Source organism: Lagopus leucura, unplaced genomic scaffold (assembly GCF_019238085.1).
Source record: "Lagopus leucura isolate 7727_CA_CO unplaced genomic scaffold, USGS_WTPT01 Super-Scaffold_100001, whole genome shotgun sequence".
NCBI classification, from domain to species: Eukaryota; Metazoa; Chordata; class Aves; order Galliformes; family Phasianidae; genus Lagopus; species Lagopus leucura.
Window position 1 is genome coordinate 101,129,650 of NW_024962262.1, and position 12,476 is coordinate 101,142,125.

General features: G+C 42.0%; 1 long non-coding RNA gene across 1 annotated transcript; it reads right to left on the bottom strand.

Moving 5' to 3' along the window:
- Positions 1-4,023: 4,023 nt before the first annotated feature.
- Positions 4,024-8,665, bottom strand: LOC122177689. The gene is made up of 2 exons (XR_006178124.1): positions 7,227-8,665; positions 4,024-5,688 (listed from the first exon to the last, which is right to left on the bottom strand). It is a non-coding gene; the product is annotated as an uncharacterized LOC122177689 (long non-coding RNA).
- Positions 8,666-12,476: the final 3,811 nt, after the last annotated feature.

Genomic DNA, 12,476 nt, shown 5'->3' on the forward strand with positions numbered 1-12,476 from the left:
AATGGAATGGAATGGAATGGAATGGAATGGAATGGAATGGAATGGAAGGGACTTCAAAGTTCATCTATTTACAACCTCCCTGCTGCAGGCAGTGTTGCTAACCACTAAATCAGGTACTAGATCAGGCAGCTCAGGGCTCCATTCAACCTGGTCTTGAACATCCCCAGGGATGGGCACACACAACTTCTCTGGACACCCTATTCCAGCATCTCATTATCCTCTCAGTAAAAATTTCCCCTGGTATCTAATCTAAATCTCCCACCTTTTATTTTAAAACCAGTCCCCCTTGTCCTATCACTATCTACCTGTCTGAAAAGTTTATTTCCCTCCTGCTTATTAGCTCCCTTTAAGCACAGGAAGGCAGCAATGAGATTTCCCCTGAGCCTTCTCTTCCCAGGCTGAACAAGTCAAGCTGCCTCAGCCTGTCTACATGGTAAAGGTACTCTAGCCCTTTGATCGTGGTCCTTCTCTGGAACCATTCCAGTTCCAAAGGCGGTCTTGGACCTGCTTTTCTCTTAAAGTGAAAAGCTTTTAAGGCCAGGTTGGATGGGGCTTTGAGCAAGCTGGTTTAGTAGGAGGTATCTCTGATCATGACAAGGGAATTGAAACTGGATCATCTTTAAGGTACCTTCCAACTCAAACCATTTTAAAATTCTCTGATTCTATGATCTTTATTTCTATCAAGATTGCCAAGAAATAATACAGGATGGGAAATATTAGGAATTTATACAGTGTTGGATAATAAATATTGAGACTTGTCCACCATGTTGCACTGCCATGTCAGAACACATTCAGCAACACCATTGAAGCCATCTTCCCAAATTTTATATACTCACTATCCTGCAGGTCTCCCTTGGGTAAGTACTGAGAGTGTCTCAGTCACTATCTTGGAAGGGAAATCTTGAACATGTCTGGCCTGTAAAGCCTGCAAAGTACCTGCAGATAACCTAAACTCAGAGATGTGTTAAAAAGAATGAATATTTCACAGGTAAAACCAACCACTAAACAAGTTTAGGCTGGTTTAGGTAACTACCAAATATAAAAACTAGGCTCAAGGTCAGATCTTGTCTGCCAGCAAACCAGATGACAAATAAATACACTTGCTTATCTTATTTTGTAATGGTGCAGGATGCTGATAGTTGGCCATCTAAATATAGAATTTACCAAAAGCAGTGTCCCTCTACCACTGAGGTGGTTTTAATGCCAAGGTTCCACCTGCAGGCATAATGAGGTGTTTACACAGTCATTGTTTAATGACCAAGTCATGGGAAGAATACAGTCCCAAAAGGTCTGGTATTCTGCTACTGTCCCCTAGCACTTTATATTTTAGAATAATGTCAGTATGTATGTTCTTTTTGCATTATTATGCTGAAATGTTATGCATTATTTTGCATATTATGCATCTTCGTTTTGTTTTGTTGAATAAATGTTATTTTCTGAAAGCCCCTTCTAAGAGTAGTACTTGAGGTGTAGCCTCATCAGAGCTGAATACTGAGAGATGAGCACCTTCCTGCTCCTGCTGGCTACACTATTTTTGATGCCATTGGCCTTCTTGGCCACCTGGGCACACTCCTGACTCAAGTTCAGCAAAACATGGACCCTTAGATCATTTTTCTCCATGCAGCTTTCTAGCCACTCTGTCCCAAACCTGTTGCATTGCATATGGTTGTGACCAAAGTGTAGTTCCAGCCTTTGGTCTTCATAGAATCATAGAATGGTTTCAGTGGGAAGGAACCTTTAAGATCATCCAATTCTAAACTCCTTGCTATAGGCAGGGACACCTCCCACTAGACCAGGTTGCTCAAAGTCCCAAGCCTGGCCTTGAATGCTTCCAGGGAGGGAGCATCCACAAACTTGCTGGGCAATCTGTTCCAGCATCTCACCACCTCATAGTAAAGAATTTCTCCCTCATCTCGAGTCTAAATCTACCCTCTTCCAGTTTAAAACCATTTCCTCTTGTCCTGTCACTACATGCCCTTCTAAAATGTCCCTCCTCAGCTTTCCTATAGGCTCCTTTCATGTACTGGAAGGCTGCTATAAGTTCCCCCCGGAACTTATCTTCTCTAGGCTGTAGAGTCCCAAATCTCTCAGCCTGTCCTTGCAAGGGAGGTGCACCCGCCCTCTGATCATCTTCATGGCCATCCTCTGGACCTGCTCCAACAGCTCAATGTACTTCCTGTGTTGAGGTCCCAGAACTGTCTTGTTGAACTTCATCCCATTGGCTTCAGCCCACTGATCCAACATGTCCCCGTCCCTCTGTAGGGGGGCCTTCCTACTCTCAGTTAGATTGACATTTCCCCCTAACTTGGTCTCATCTGCAAACTTAGTGAAGGAGACAGTTCCCATCAGTTCCCATCTCTACGTACTCCATAGGGAATGCTGCAAGCAAATGAAAAAGCATTCTGGCCACCAAACTCTAAATTGTATGTAGTCTCTGAACAAATTATTGTCCTGCTTTGGCAGTCTTTTTTGATGATTGGACTTGGTGATCTTGCAGGTCTTTTCTAACTCAAACAATTCTATGATAGGGTTGCCTATGAACAAATTGTTACTGGAGATGCTCTTCTAGAACCTAGAACTAAAATCCTTCAGTGAGATCCTTCCTGAGTGAACAATGGGGCAATCGAAATTATACACAGCTCTGCGGAGCTTCTCCTCAGGTTGACTTGGAACTTGTGATGGATAGTAAAGTTTGTATTGCCTTAGGCTCTGTACACGTTCACTTGTGAGTGCTAATTAATCCTGTGGGGTCATCTGAGTATATTGCGCTGTGGGAGGAGCTCCTGTGTGCCTAGCAACAACTTCTGATGCAAATAGGAAAAAAAATGGAAAAACAAGAAGTGGGAACAGTAATATGATGCAATTGTTACAGAACTTTGAAGAGAGATAGAATATACTCATGCAGTTTTTCTCTGGTTTTTTTTGTTTTTTTTTTTTTTTTTCTATTTGGCTTCTGTGTAGCATTTTATGAATGAAATTTGGATCTAGAATCATAGAATACCAGGAGCTGAAAAGGATCATGAGGATCTAGAGTCTTTAGTTGTTCCAAAGAATGCGATCCTTATTTTAAAAGCTGTGGATGGAAAGCAAGGTATCTGCTGCTCTGCTGGAGCTGTGGTCCATCAGTGCGCCATGTGCAGACTCAAGCTGGGACAGCACAGGGCATCTGCTCCACCAAGAGTTAGTTGCTGCTGTTCTGCAAAGAAATCATTGTTCAACCAGCAGCACAATGCTGCCCTGTTGCAAAATAAGCTCAGCAGCTGTTCTTAACCATCAAGCCGTTCCTGCGCAGGCGGGATCTGAACCTTAAGCCCAGCTTTGTATTTTGTCATTACTCCAACGTGCCTTAGCTTGTTCTGCAGACATTTCTAATTAGGCAGAGGAAAGTTCAGCCTGTTTATGTATCACCTCTTGATTAAGTGCACCTTTTAGTTGCATGCATCATGTTTTATCCTTCTCTAGACTTTTTTTTTTTTTTTTTTTTGGTGTAGCACATTACAAGATTTCCTTATTTTTTTTTATTTTTATAATTTTATAATTATTTATAAAATAATTATTTGCACTTTGCCATGAATTAGTAATAAACCCCTTTTGCAAACATTTTTATCTTGTTGCTTATTTTGGGAGCAGACTTTTTACTCTGCATTTGCACTACGCCAAGTTTAACAGGCACTAAGACCTCCAGGCACTGTTGCTCTCCCCATGTTGATAGGGAGGCCGAGATACCGATGCTCCCTCCCTAACGAAAGTGACATACAGTACTTTTTTATGAGGATACACAGTGATTACAGCACGAGATGCCAGGACACAGTTCTATCTTTCTGAGGTCTCTCTTTAAGCCTGCCAAAAGGATGAGGAGGATGTGTTACCAGAGAGTATGATTTCAAAAGCACTAATGGATGAGCAGCAAAGAAGCTGCACTGCACTGTAACCAGGGAGCATCTAGACACCTTTTCCTTAACCTCTACAAAAAGCAAGGCCCCTCTCTGGTGACTGGAAGGACTAGACATAGACTGACAGGAATATGATGTGCTTAAAATCGCAGAGTAAAATATATTTTATAAGGTAATGGCCTACTGGGAGATGGCTAACAATGATGATACAGCCAGACTGACCTGCCTTACTGAGCAGGCTGGGAACACCACACACAGCAGATTCACTGGCACCCCTGCCACAGTCTACATTTGAACAGACCAATGTTAGATTCTTCCCCTCTGCCTCATGGCACCACTTCTTCCTTTTGGCACAGCTGGCTTCATATTGTTCTAATTATTTTGGCCTATAGTAAGGACAATACTCAGAGTTCTCTGAATTGAGTTTTGAAATCCTTTTAAAAGATTTGTGATGAATAAAGCAAGAAAATCAGAAATTGAGCCCATATTAGTAAGAAGTGTCCCACAGCACATGAAGCCTGAATTGTCGTTTTGCATCTACCCACATGAGCTTTGGTGACAGTGTTGATGTGCTGACACATCAAAAGATCCTGCTGTGTTTGTTTTTAAACAGGTCAAAGCCCAGCAGTTGATCACTCAGCAGTTGATCACTCTGCATGCTTATAGGCTCTGTGTCCAGCTACAAATGCAAGAGCAGGAACTCAGCACTGAGACAGATGAGATATAAAATGCAGAGCTGCACAACAACTGCAAACAGTACGGCTCAGATTGCAGGTGCCATTTAGCAGTGTCATTTGGAACTGCAACTCCAAATTCTCCAGATAATCCTGTACATGTCAGAACAGTTCCTGAAACAGTGAGCATCTTATTATATCTGTAATAAAGCCTTGCATTTTTCATATGCAAATGCAATTAATTATTCAAATTATACTGAAACGTGTGTAGTTTTTAGTATGCTCCTTTGGAGGTAAAGTATAGAAACAGTCACAATCCTGAAGAAACTCTGAACTTGTTCCAAAGGACAACTCTGGTTGTCCTCAAAGCAGATCCGTGGCTTGCGAAACACAAAGCTTCTTCAGTGTCCTCCTTCTTGTCCTCATCTCATTTGCCTATTTGACACATGAAAGGTGTCTTTTGTATCCAGTGATGCCCACAGAAGCGGGGAAGATAGGCTTGTTGGGATTCCTTGCTTGCTTTTGGTGGTTGTCACTGCTTGGCACACCAGCTATTTAACATGTCTGTGGCAGAAGTAGATGTACAAATGGAAGCTTGTCATTGAAATTGTGTTGTAATTCGGAAGGTGTTCACGTTCTCGTGCAATCTAGCAAAAAAATCACATCTTTGTGTTCACACAATGGCCACGCTCCTCTCTGGACTTGGTGAAAATGTCAGTGGCATGCCTCCAACCCAGTCTGTTTTTTTCTGTTATCACAATGCTCTTCCCTCACTACTGAGCATGTTCATAGACTAATCTGCAGATCATGCAGGCTTTCAGGAAATCATCTGCAGGAAAGTGATCTTGCCATTTAGCTGTTCACCAACAAATCTATGTTGCCCCTCCTCAAATACCAATACCTGGCCTGCCATAGCAGGGGTGCTCATAAGCCACCCAAAGCTGTTCTATTACTTTTACTGAGGAAACAGTCATTCCAGTGCACATCTTTCAGATTGGCAATGTCACTGGTGAATTGTTTGGAGGATCCCTGGAAGCAGGCATTCTCATAGAGGGTGTTCTTTGCCTTCTCGGCTGTAATTCTGTAGTTTGGATTTCTTGCTGTAGAAGTTGGATGACAGCCTGCAGGAAAAGAAAACAGGAAAAATTATACTAGTAAGAAGCATTTCTGACAAAATGGACAGGAAAAATGGCAAGGACAAAAACGGAAGGGACAAAAAAGGAGAGGAAAAAAAAAAGGATAAGAGAACAAAACAATTCTAGCAAAGGATAAATGTTACAGCTGCTGGACAAAACAGAGAGCACTATGTCAAAATTTGAATTTGGAAAAGTAAAATGAGATATGCACATCAAAACTGTTCTTATTTAGTCAAGCATGTTGGTTTATATATATGCTCAAATAACACCTGAGTTTAGTATCTTATCGAAGCACCTTATATAATAAATAAAATATGAATTGAAAGACTGATCACCAGTAATATAGTTGACATTGCATTTGAGAGTTATTTTAGAAATCAGTGATGTTTGTTTGGACCGGATTTCACAACTCATAATACTACAAGTAAAAAAAAAAAGTGAAACATTCAATTATCTTCTGAATGAAAGTGCGATTTACTGACTGATAGAAAGCTAATTTAGTGACCTCCTATCTGTACTACCAGTGCTATTATTAATAAAAATATTTTTAAATAAACGAGTTGATTTCTGACAACATAAACATTCCAGTCCCAAGATTCATTTGTAAACTGCTTCCTTTCTCCTCACTCAGTGGTCTCTCCCAGCACCACCTCCACTCCTTTTCTAGGTATCGTTATCCTGCTGCTGTCTTCCCACTACCGTATCAAGCTTCTGTAAATCCAGACGTCAGATCCATTCATGTTACAGCTCTCATCTCAACACTCGAACCTGATCAACTTTATTTCACAGTAGCCGCCCAAGAAACCATTTTGTTTCCTTTTAGAAAGCACACATTTCTCTTCTATGCCAGCTTCCAGATGTGGAGAGCTGTTAGCACTTCATCCGGTCATAGCTGGCACAGCAGTCTCAAAACATGCCATATAGCAAAAGTGAGAAGGGACTGATATTACCCTCAAGGATCAGAAATCAACAACTTTGTTCTGCTCTTCCTGCTCTGACTCAAAAGTCCACTGAACTGTGACTGGTCTCTTGATTCTTGATTGTCTTCACTCATGAGAAGTCAGTTGGATCACAGTAATAAAAACACGTCAAACATTTTGTGATCAACGAGCTGCAGAAATTTTTGCTGAACTTCACATTTTTGCTTACTTTGTAAGTGCATCTAATACATGCTAGTTTTCCAGAGGGTTTCCATGTGAGATATCGTGGTAGTAAAATGATCACACTTAAGATATGAGAGGTCTGGGTAAGAAGTTTACACCAGTGAAAACAGCATTCCTGTTTTCAAGCCTCTGGTTGTTCCCACTTCTCAGCTAGGACCATATGGGATGTACCACTCCCACAGGCTCTGCCAAGAGCCAGCTCCATATTGTCAGCTGTGGCAGTTAGCAAAGCCACCTCTCTCTCAGCAATGGTTTCTCAGCCATGTTAACATTTAAGTTATTGTCCAGAGTTCATTCCCCACCCCAACCCCCACCCGAGGATGCATACCTGCTGTGTTAACATTCGACTTTTCCCCTCACCTGTCATCTTGGAACAACATGAAGTCACATCACTGTAGTCACTTGGCAGCTCCACCAGGGCACCCATCTGAATGTGTCCTCCCTACAATTATAATTAATAAAAGCTTCGCTCTGACTTGTCCTTAATTGTACTTTCGTTATTACACACTTGGAGTCCTTATATTCACCGACAATATCCAGGTGATAGAGGTGGCATTTAAACAGCTTTCTTTAAATTCTTTCTCCCTGCCCTCCTAAGTAGCTATTTCAGCAATCACAGGAGCACAAAGCTGGTAGAGCAGAGCAAAGCAGCTCTGGCAAAGTTGCAGTATGAACATTTTTGCTTATTTTCTGAACCATCACTTTATCCCGTAATACATTTTCACACACAGTAATTGGTCAGCACGCTAACAAGGTAAGCTACTGTGGGAGGAAACACTGGGAGTTTAAGAGCAATTCAGATCTTGCAAATGCAGCAGTAAAACCAACAGATTTCCTTTAAAGGCTTGTTTTGCCTCACCCATCTCAGGATTTTGAAATGAAACAACAGCCTGATGAATGGCATTGATTGTGTAAGAAGAAAAACAACAACAAATAAAAAGCTACAGTAGTGGTGAAAGCAAAGAGCAAATGTTTATCTTCACAGAAAGATTCAGGTGGTTTCCCCACCTCTGGAAGTCTGGAGTCCAACCCCCAGCCCACAGCTGTGCTGAATCTAAAGATAAATCTGGTTGCTCAGCACCTTTCTCTCGTGACTAGTGAACAACTCCAAGACTGAAGCTTGCCCAGCCTCCCAGATGCTGTGGCTCTCTAAGATAGTATTCTCCTCAACGCCAGAAATGAGAAAGCTCATGGAAAAAAAAAAGACTCAAAGGGAAGATTTAGTGGTTATTTTAATCACATACCCATGAGCCCAAGAGCTCAAGCATGCCTTGCATATGGGCAGACTGAAAGGGCAGTGAGTGCAGAAAAGGACTGAAAAGTCAGGAGCTGTGAGCCACACCTTTGTCCAGCAGAAGGCCTGAAAAGATGTACTGCTTACAGATACAGAGCAGGTGCATGCAGGCTGCCCTAGACTGTCATTAAACATAACGTCCTCCAGGAGCAATATTTAACTAGCAGGACATCCTTCAAAGCCATCATTATGTGGTGCTCCTGTGCAGGCTGTAGGATGATGTTCCAGACAGTCCTGCTATCAGGTACACCATGATTGGAAAAAGATAGGGAGTCAAGGCAAGGAGAGCTCACCTCTGCCAGAGAGAGCATGCCAGCAGTAGCTAAGCCCTTCTGCTGCATCTGTTTCCCATGCTGCTTGTCTGGGCCCAAATTATCTATTTAAAAGTAAAGGTCAGCTTCTATGTTATTTTTTATTCTGAATTCAATTGCACAAAAATTACTCATAAGTTGGAAAAGAACTTCTGCTTAGCTTTATTGCTTTTTGAAATCAAGAGGCATTTAAAATGAAAATTATCACAGTATGAGGAAAACTTCCACCGCCAAAGACAAATTGAGAGGTGGCAACACTTTCAGAAAGATACTCAAAGAGCAATCTGAAAATCTCCTCAAAGTCTCAGATAGCAAGAGAGTAATCCTAGCACCATCTCAAGGGATCAGTTTCAGTAGCATTACAACTTGAGTTGGAACCTAAAGTGATCAAGACCATTTATTTAGTCCACATCTAGCCTACAAACAGGAGGGGAATCAACTCTTTGAAAGGGTAGATAACTGCAGGACAAGGGGAAATGGTTTTAAGTTGAGGGAGGGGAGATTTAGGTTGGATATCGGGGAAATTCTTTACAGAGACAGTGGTGAGGTGCTGGAACAGGCTGCCCAGAGAGGTTGTGGATGCCCAGTCCCTGGAGGTGTTCAAGGAAGGGGCCCTGGGCAGACTGGCCTAGTATTGAATGCAGAGGTTGGTGGCCCTGCATGCAGGGGGGGGTTGGAGATTCATGATCCTTGAGGTCCCTTCCAACCCTGGCCATTCTGTGATGCTGTGATAGTACCTAATGCTACTGAGTTATAATAATCACAGCAGCAGGAAGGAGGCCTGACACTAACTTCGTGAAGAGGAACAGGACATACTGCAAGGATAGGTCAAAATCCCAAGAACTCGATTTGAAGGAATCTAAATTATTTAAGTTTTTCTTTCACAGAGATTTGTAATGGAAACATTAAGACAGATCTGAGTAGGGAATGACAGTGTCAGTCTATGAATATAAGTACCAGAAGAAACAAAAAGCAGGGGATTGATTGTAAAGAATGGCAGGTGTCGGTGGCATTTAGATCAGTGTCATCAAGCACAACAACATGTAACTTCTTGAGATACTCAGATCAGATCAGCCTCCACCAAGACTAAACAAAAGGACAATCTGGAGAATCAAGTCATCCTTTCCAACCTCAACGATTCTGTGATTACAGGAAGAGCCCATGAGACAGAAAGGAAACAAAGCAAAGGGCAGAAGGTGAATTCCAATGACTGATAGACAAGAAGATTAAAGATCAAAATCACAGTCTACTTCTAAAATGTACGAAAGACACATCCAAAACTCTAGATCGCTTATTTAGGAACAATCCTGGAGACATGATGCCAGTGCCCCTTGTGCTCCAAGTAGTGCAAGCCATGGAACTGGGATACATGTATCTCGATTGCTTGTGTTGCTGTAGCAGTAGGACCAAGTAAGAACAGGAATTTCATCTTAAAATGAAATGTACATTCCCATCCAATGCTGTCTTCCCCTGAATTTTATGTCAGTGTTACTGCTACGTAGCAACACTGTATATTTCACTCTCAGCTAGAAGAGAAGCAGCCTGCACCTGAAGCAGGTTCAGTTTTAGCTGATTTGTTCTTGTAGAGTCAGTCTGAACACAACAGCACCCAGCATCACAGTGCCATCTCTGCAGTGGGATCCAGACTTCGGAAGGGAAGAAAGGAGGTCAGCTCTTCCTTTCTCAGCAGCAATGCACCCTCCCTTTCCTTTCCAGAATAGGGTTGAGACACTGCCCTGTTATTCCTCCCTCAAATGATGCAGAGCAGGTACATAATTCTCCCCAACAGCTCACTATTAGCTAATGAAGTGATCCTGTTGCAGGCTGTAGTGCATATGGCAGAAGCCAAGGGAATGGCATAGAACCATAGAATCACCAAGGTTGGTACAGACTTCTAAGATCATCCAGTGCAACTGCCCACCTACTACCAATGCACCCCCATTAAACCGAACACTCCAGGGATGGCGACTCAACCCATCTCCCTGTGCAGCCCATTTCAGTGCCTGAGCACTTTTTCAGATAATAATAGTTTCATAATATTCAACCTGATCCTGGCACAGTTTGAGGCCATTCCCTCTGGTCCTATAAGCCTCTCTGCCCCAAGCCTGAAGCACTGCCTGGAGTTGTTATGGCTAAAGCGCAGGATCTGGCACTTGTTGAACTCCATAACAGTGACCTCAGTCCAGCAATCCAGCCTGTCCAGATCCCTCTGAGGGGCTTTCCTGCTCTCAGGCAGATTGACACTCCCATCCCAGTTTGGTGTCATCTGTGAACTTACTGAGAATGCACTCAGTCCTCTCATCTGGATCATCGATAAAGATACTAAAAAGGATAGGCCCCACATGCAAACAGACAGACAGTCCCTCAGTCTCTGGTGCCATCCTTTAAGTCCTGGCCAGGGGCTATGTCCCGACAGGATCCATGTCCTGACAGGGTCCTGATTCTGCCTGCTACTCCAGGCTTCACCTGTGCTTGGCCACCAAGACTCGGTGCATGTTTAAGACGACAAAAAAGAGCTGGAGACTCAAATCTCAGACAAGTCTGAGACGACGTATATTCAAATGCACACACTCATTACAGTTGGTAGCTTCATTTCTGAAAGAACACAACAAAAGTCAAAAAATTATTTTTATCAAAAATCAAGATGCAAAACCAGCATTCATTACTGACAAAACTGGAACAGCTGCATCTGAGAGAAGCAAAGTAGCCCAATGTCCAGAGGAATCAAGCCAAGGAAAGGTTTAAACAACACGTCTCTCAAATCTTATTTTATCAAGTGTGTACAAGAAAATTTTAATTTCTAAATTATTTTAAAGAAAGGAGATTAATATGGCCCACAAATCACTGCTCTCAGGCTCTCAAAACTGTTACATTACTGTCACATCACTGTTAATACAACTCTAAGTATTAATTCATCAATAGTACAAAGCAATTGTGAAGAAACACCCAAATATTCCAATGTTACAGAACAGCAGTTCAGTAATTCCCTTTTTGTCAAGAAAGTCAATATAAAATTTCTAATAACTGAGAGATTATAAGATAGAGTTATCTAAAGTAGAAGTGACTTAACACGTTCCTGACTTATTTTTCAACACTCAATGAAAAAAAAAAAAAAAAAAGAAAAAGGTTAAAACGCAGAATGTCTCCAATTATGTTGGCTTACATGAGATGAAAAAAATATTTATCAGTTTTATATTTATCTGTTAAAAAATAAGTCGCATCCTCTAGCAGGCAACCTCCATCCCACCTACTAGCATTAAAATCAGCAGCTGTGTTTCCAGTATCACTGCAACTAATGATTATTTGGAAGGCATTCTCACTTAAATATGAATCCAGGCTGTTGTTTGTGAGCCTGCTTCCCACATAATCCCCTGTGCAGAGCACAGCGCTCATTTCTTTTGCAGTGAGGAAGTTTCTTTTCAAGATGCTGATCTGGCCAAAAAGAACAAGTTTTGCAGCCTGAATGATAGTGTCCAAGAAAAGAAAAGAGAGAATAAGCAGAGAGGAGGAATGTTCAAAAGAAAAGAGACAGAAGCTGCCTAGGCTATTATAGATTCACGCCATCACTGAAGAGCAATATTTTAAGCTTGCTTGTATATTTTACTCATGAAATCACTTAGTTGTGTTCTTGATTATATAAAATGACATAATTCAGCACAAAACATTTCCATCTTTCTCAGCACCTGCAAACTTGGAACACCCTTGGGACAGATTTATTATAGTCACAGAAGTAATATTAGGAGCAAATCTGAGGGTCTGAACTGTGTGTTCAAGGTGTTACAGATTGAAGCAGGCAACAACAACCTCCTAAGTCCCCCACACTCTCTCTGCAGAGCACCAAAGCTGGCAGCGGGGCTTCTTGTGGCTCCAAGAGAAACTAAGAGGTGATACACATGAGATGGGCTGACACAAATCCTTGCCAAAAATCTTTACATATAGACTCACAAGCTCACAGAAGAAAAGAGCCCCTGGTATCAAAGGCCATCTGTCCTAGTGCTTTGGGGA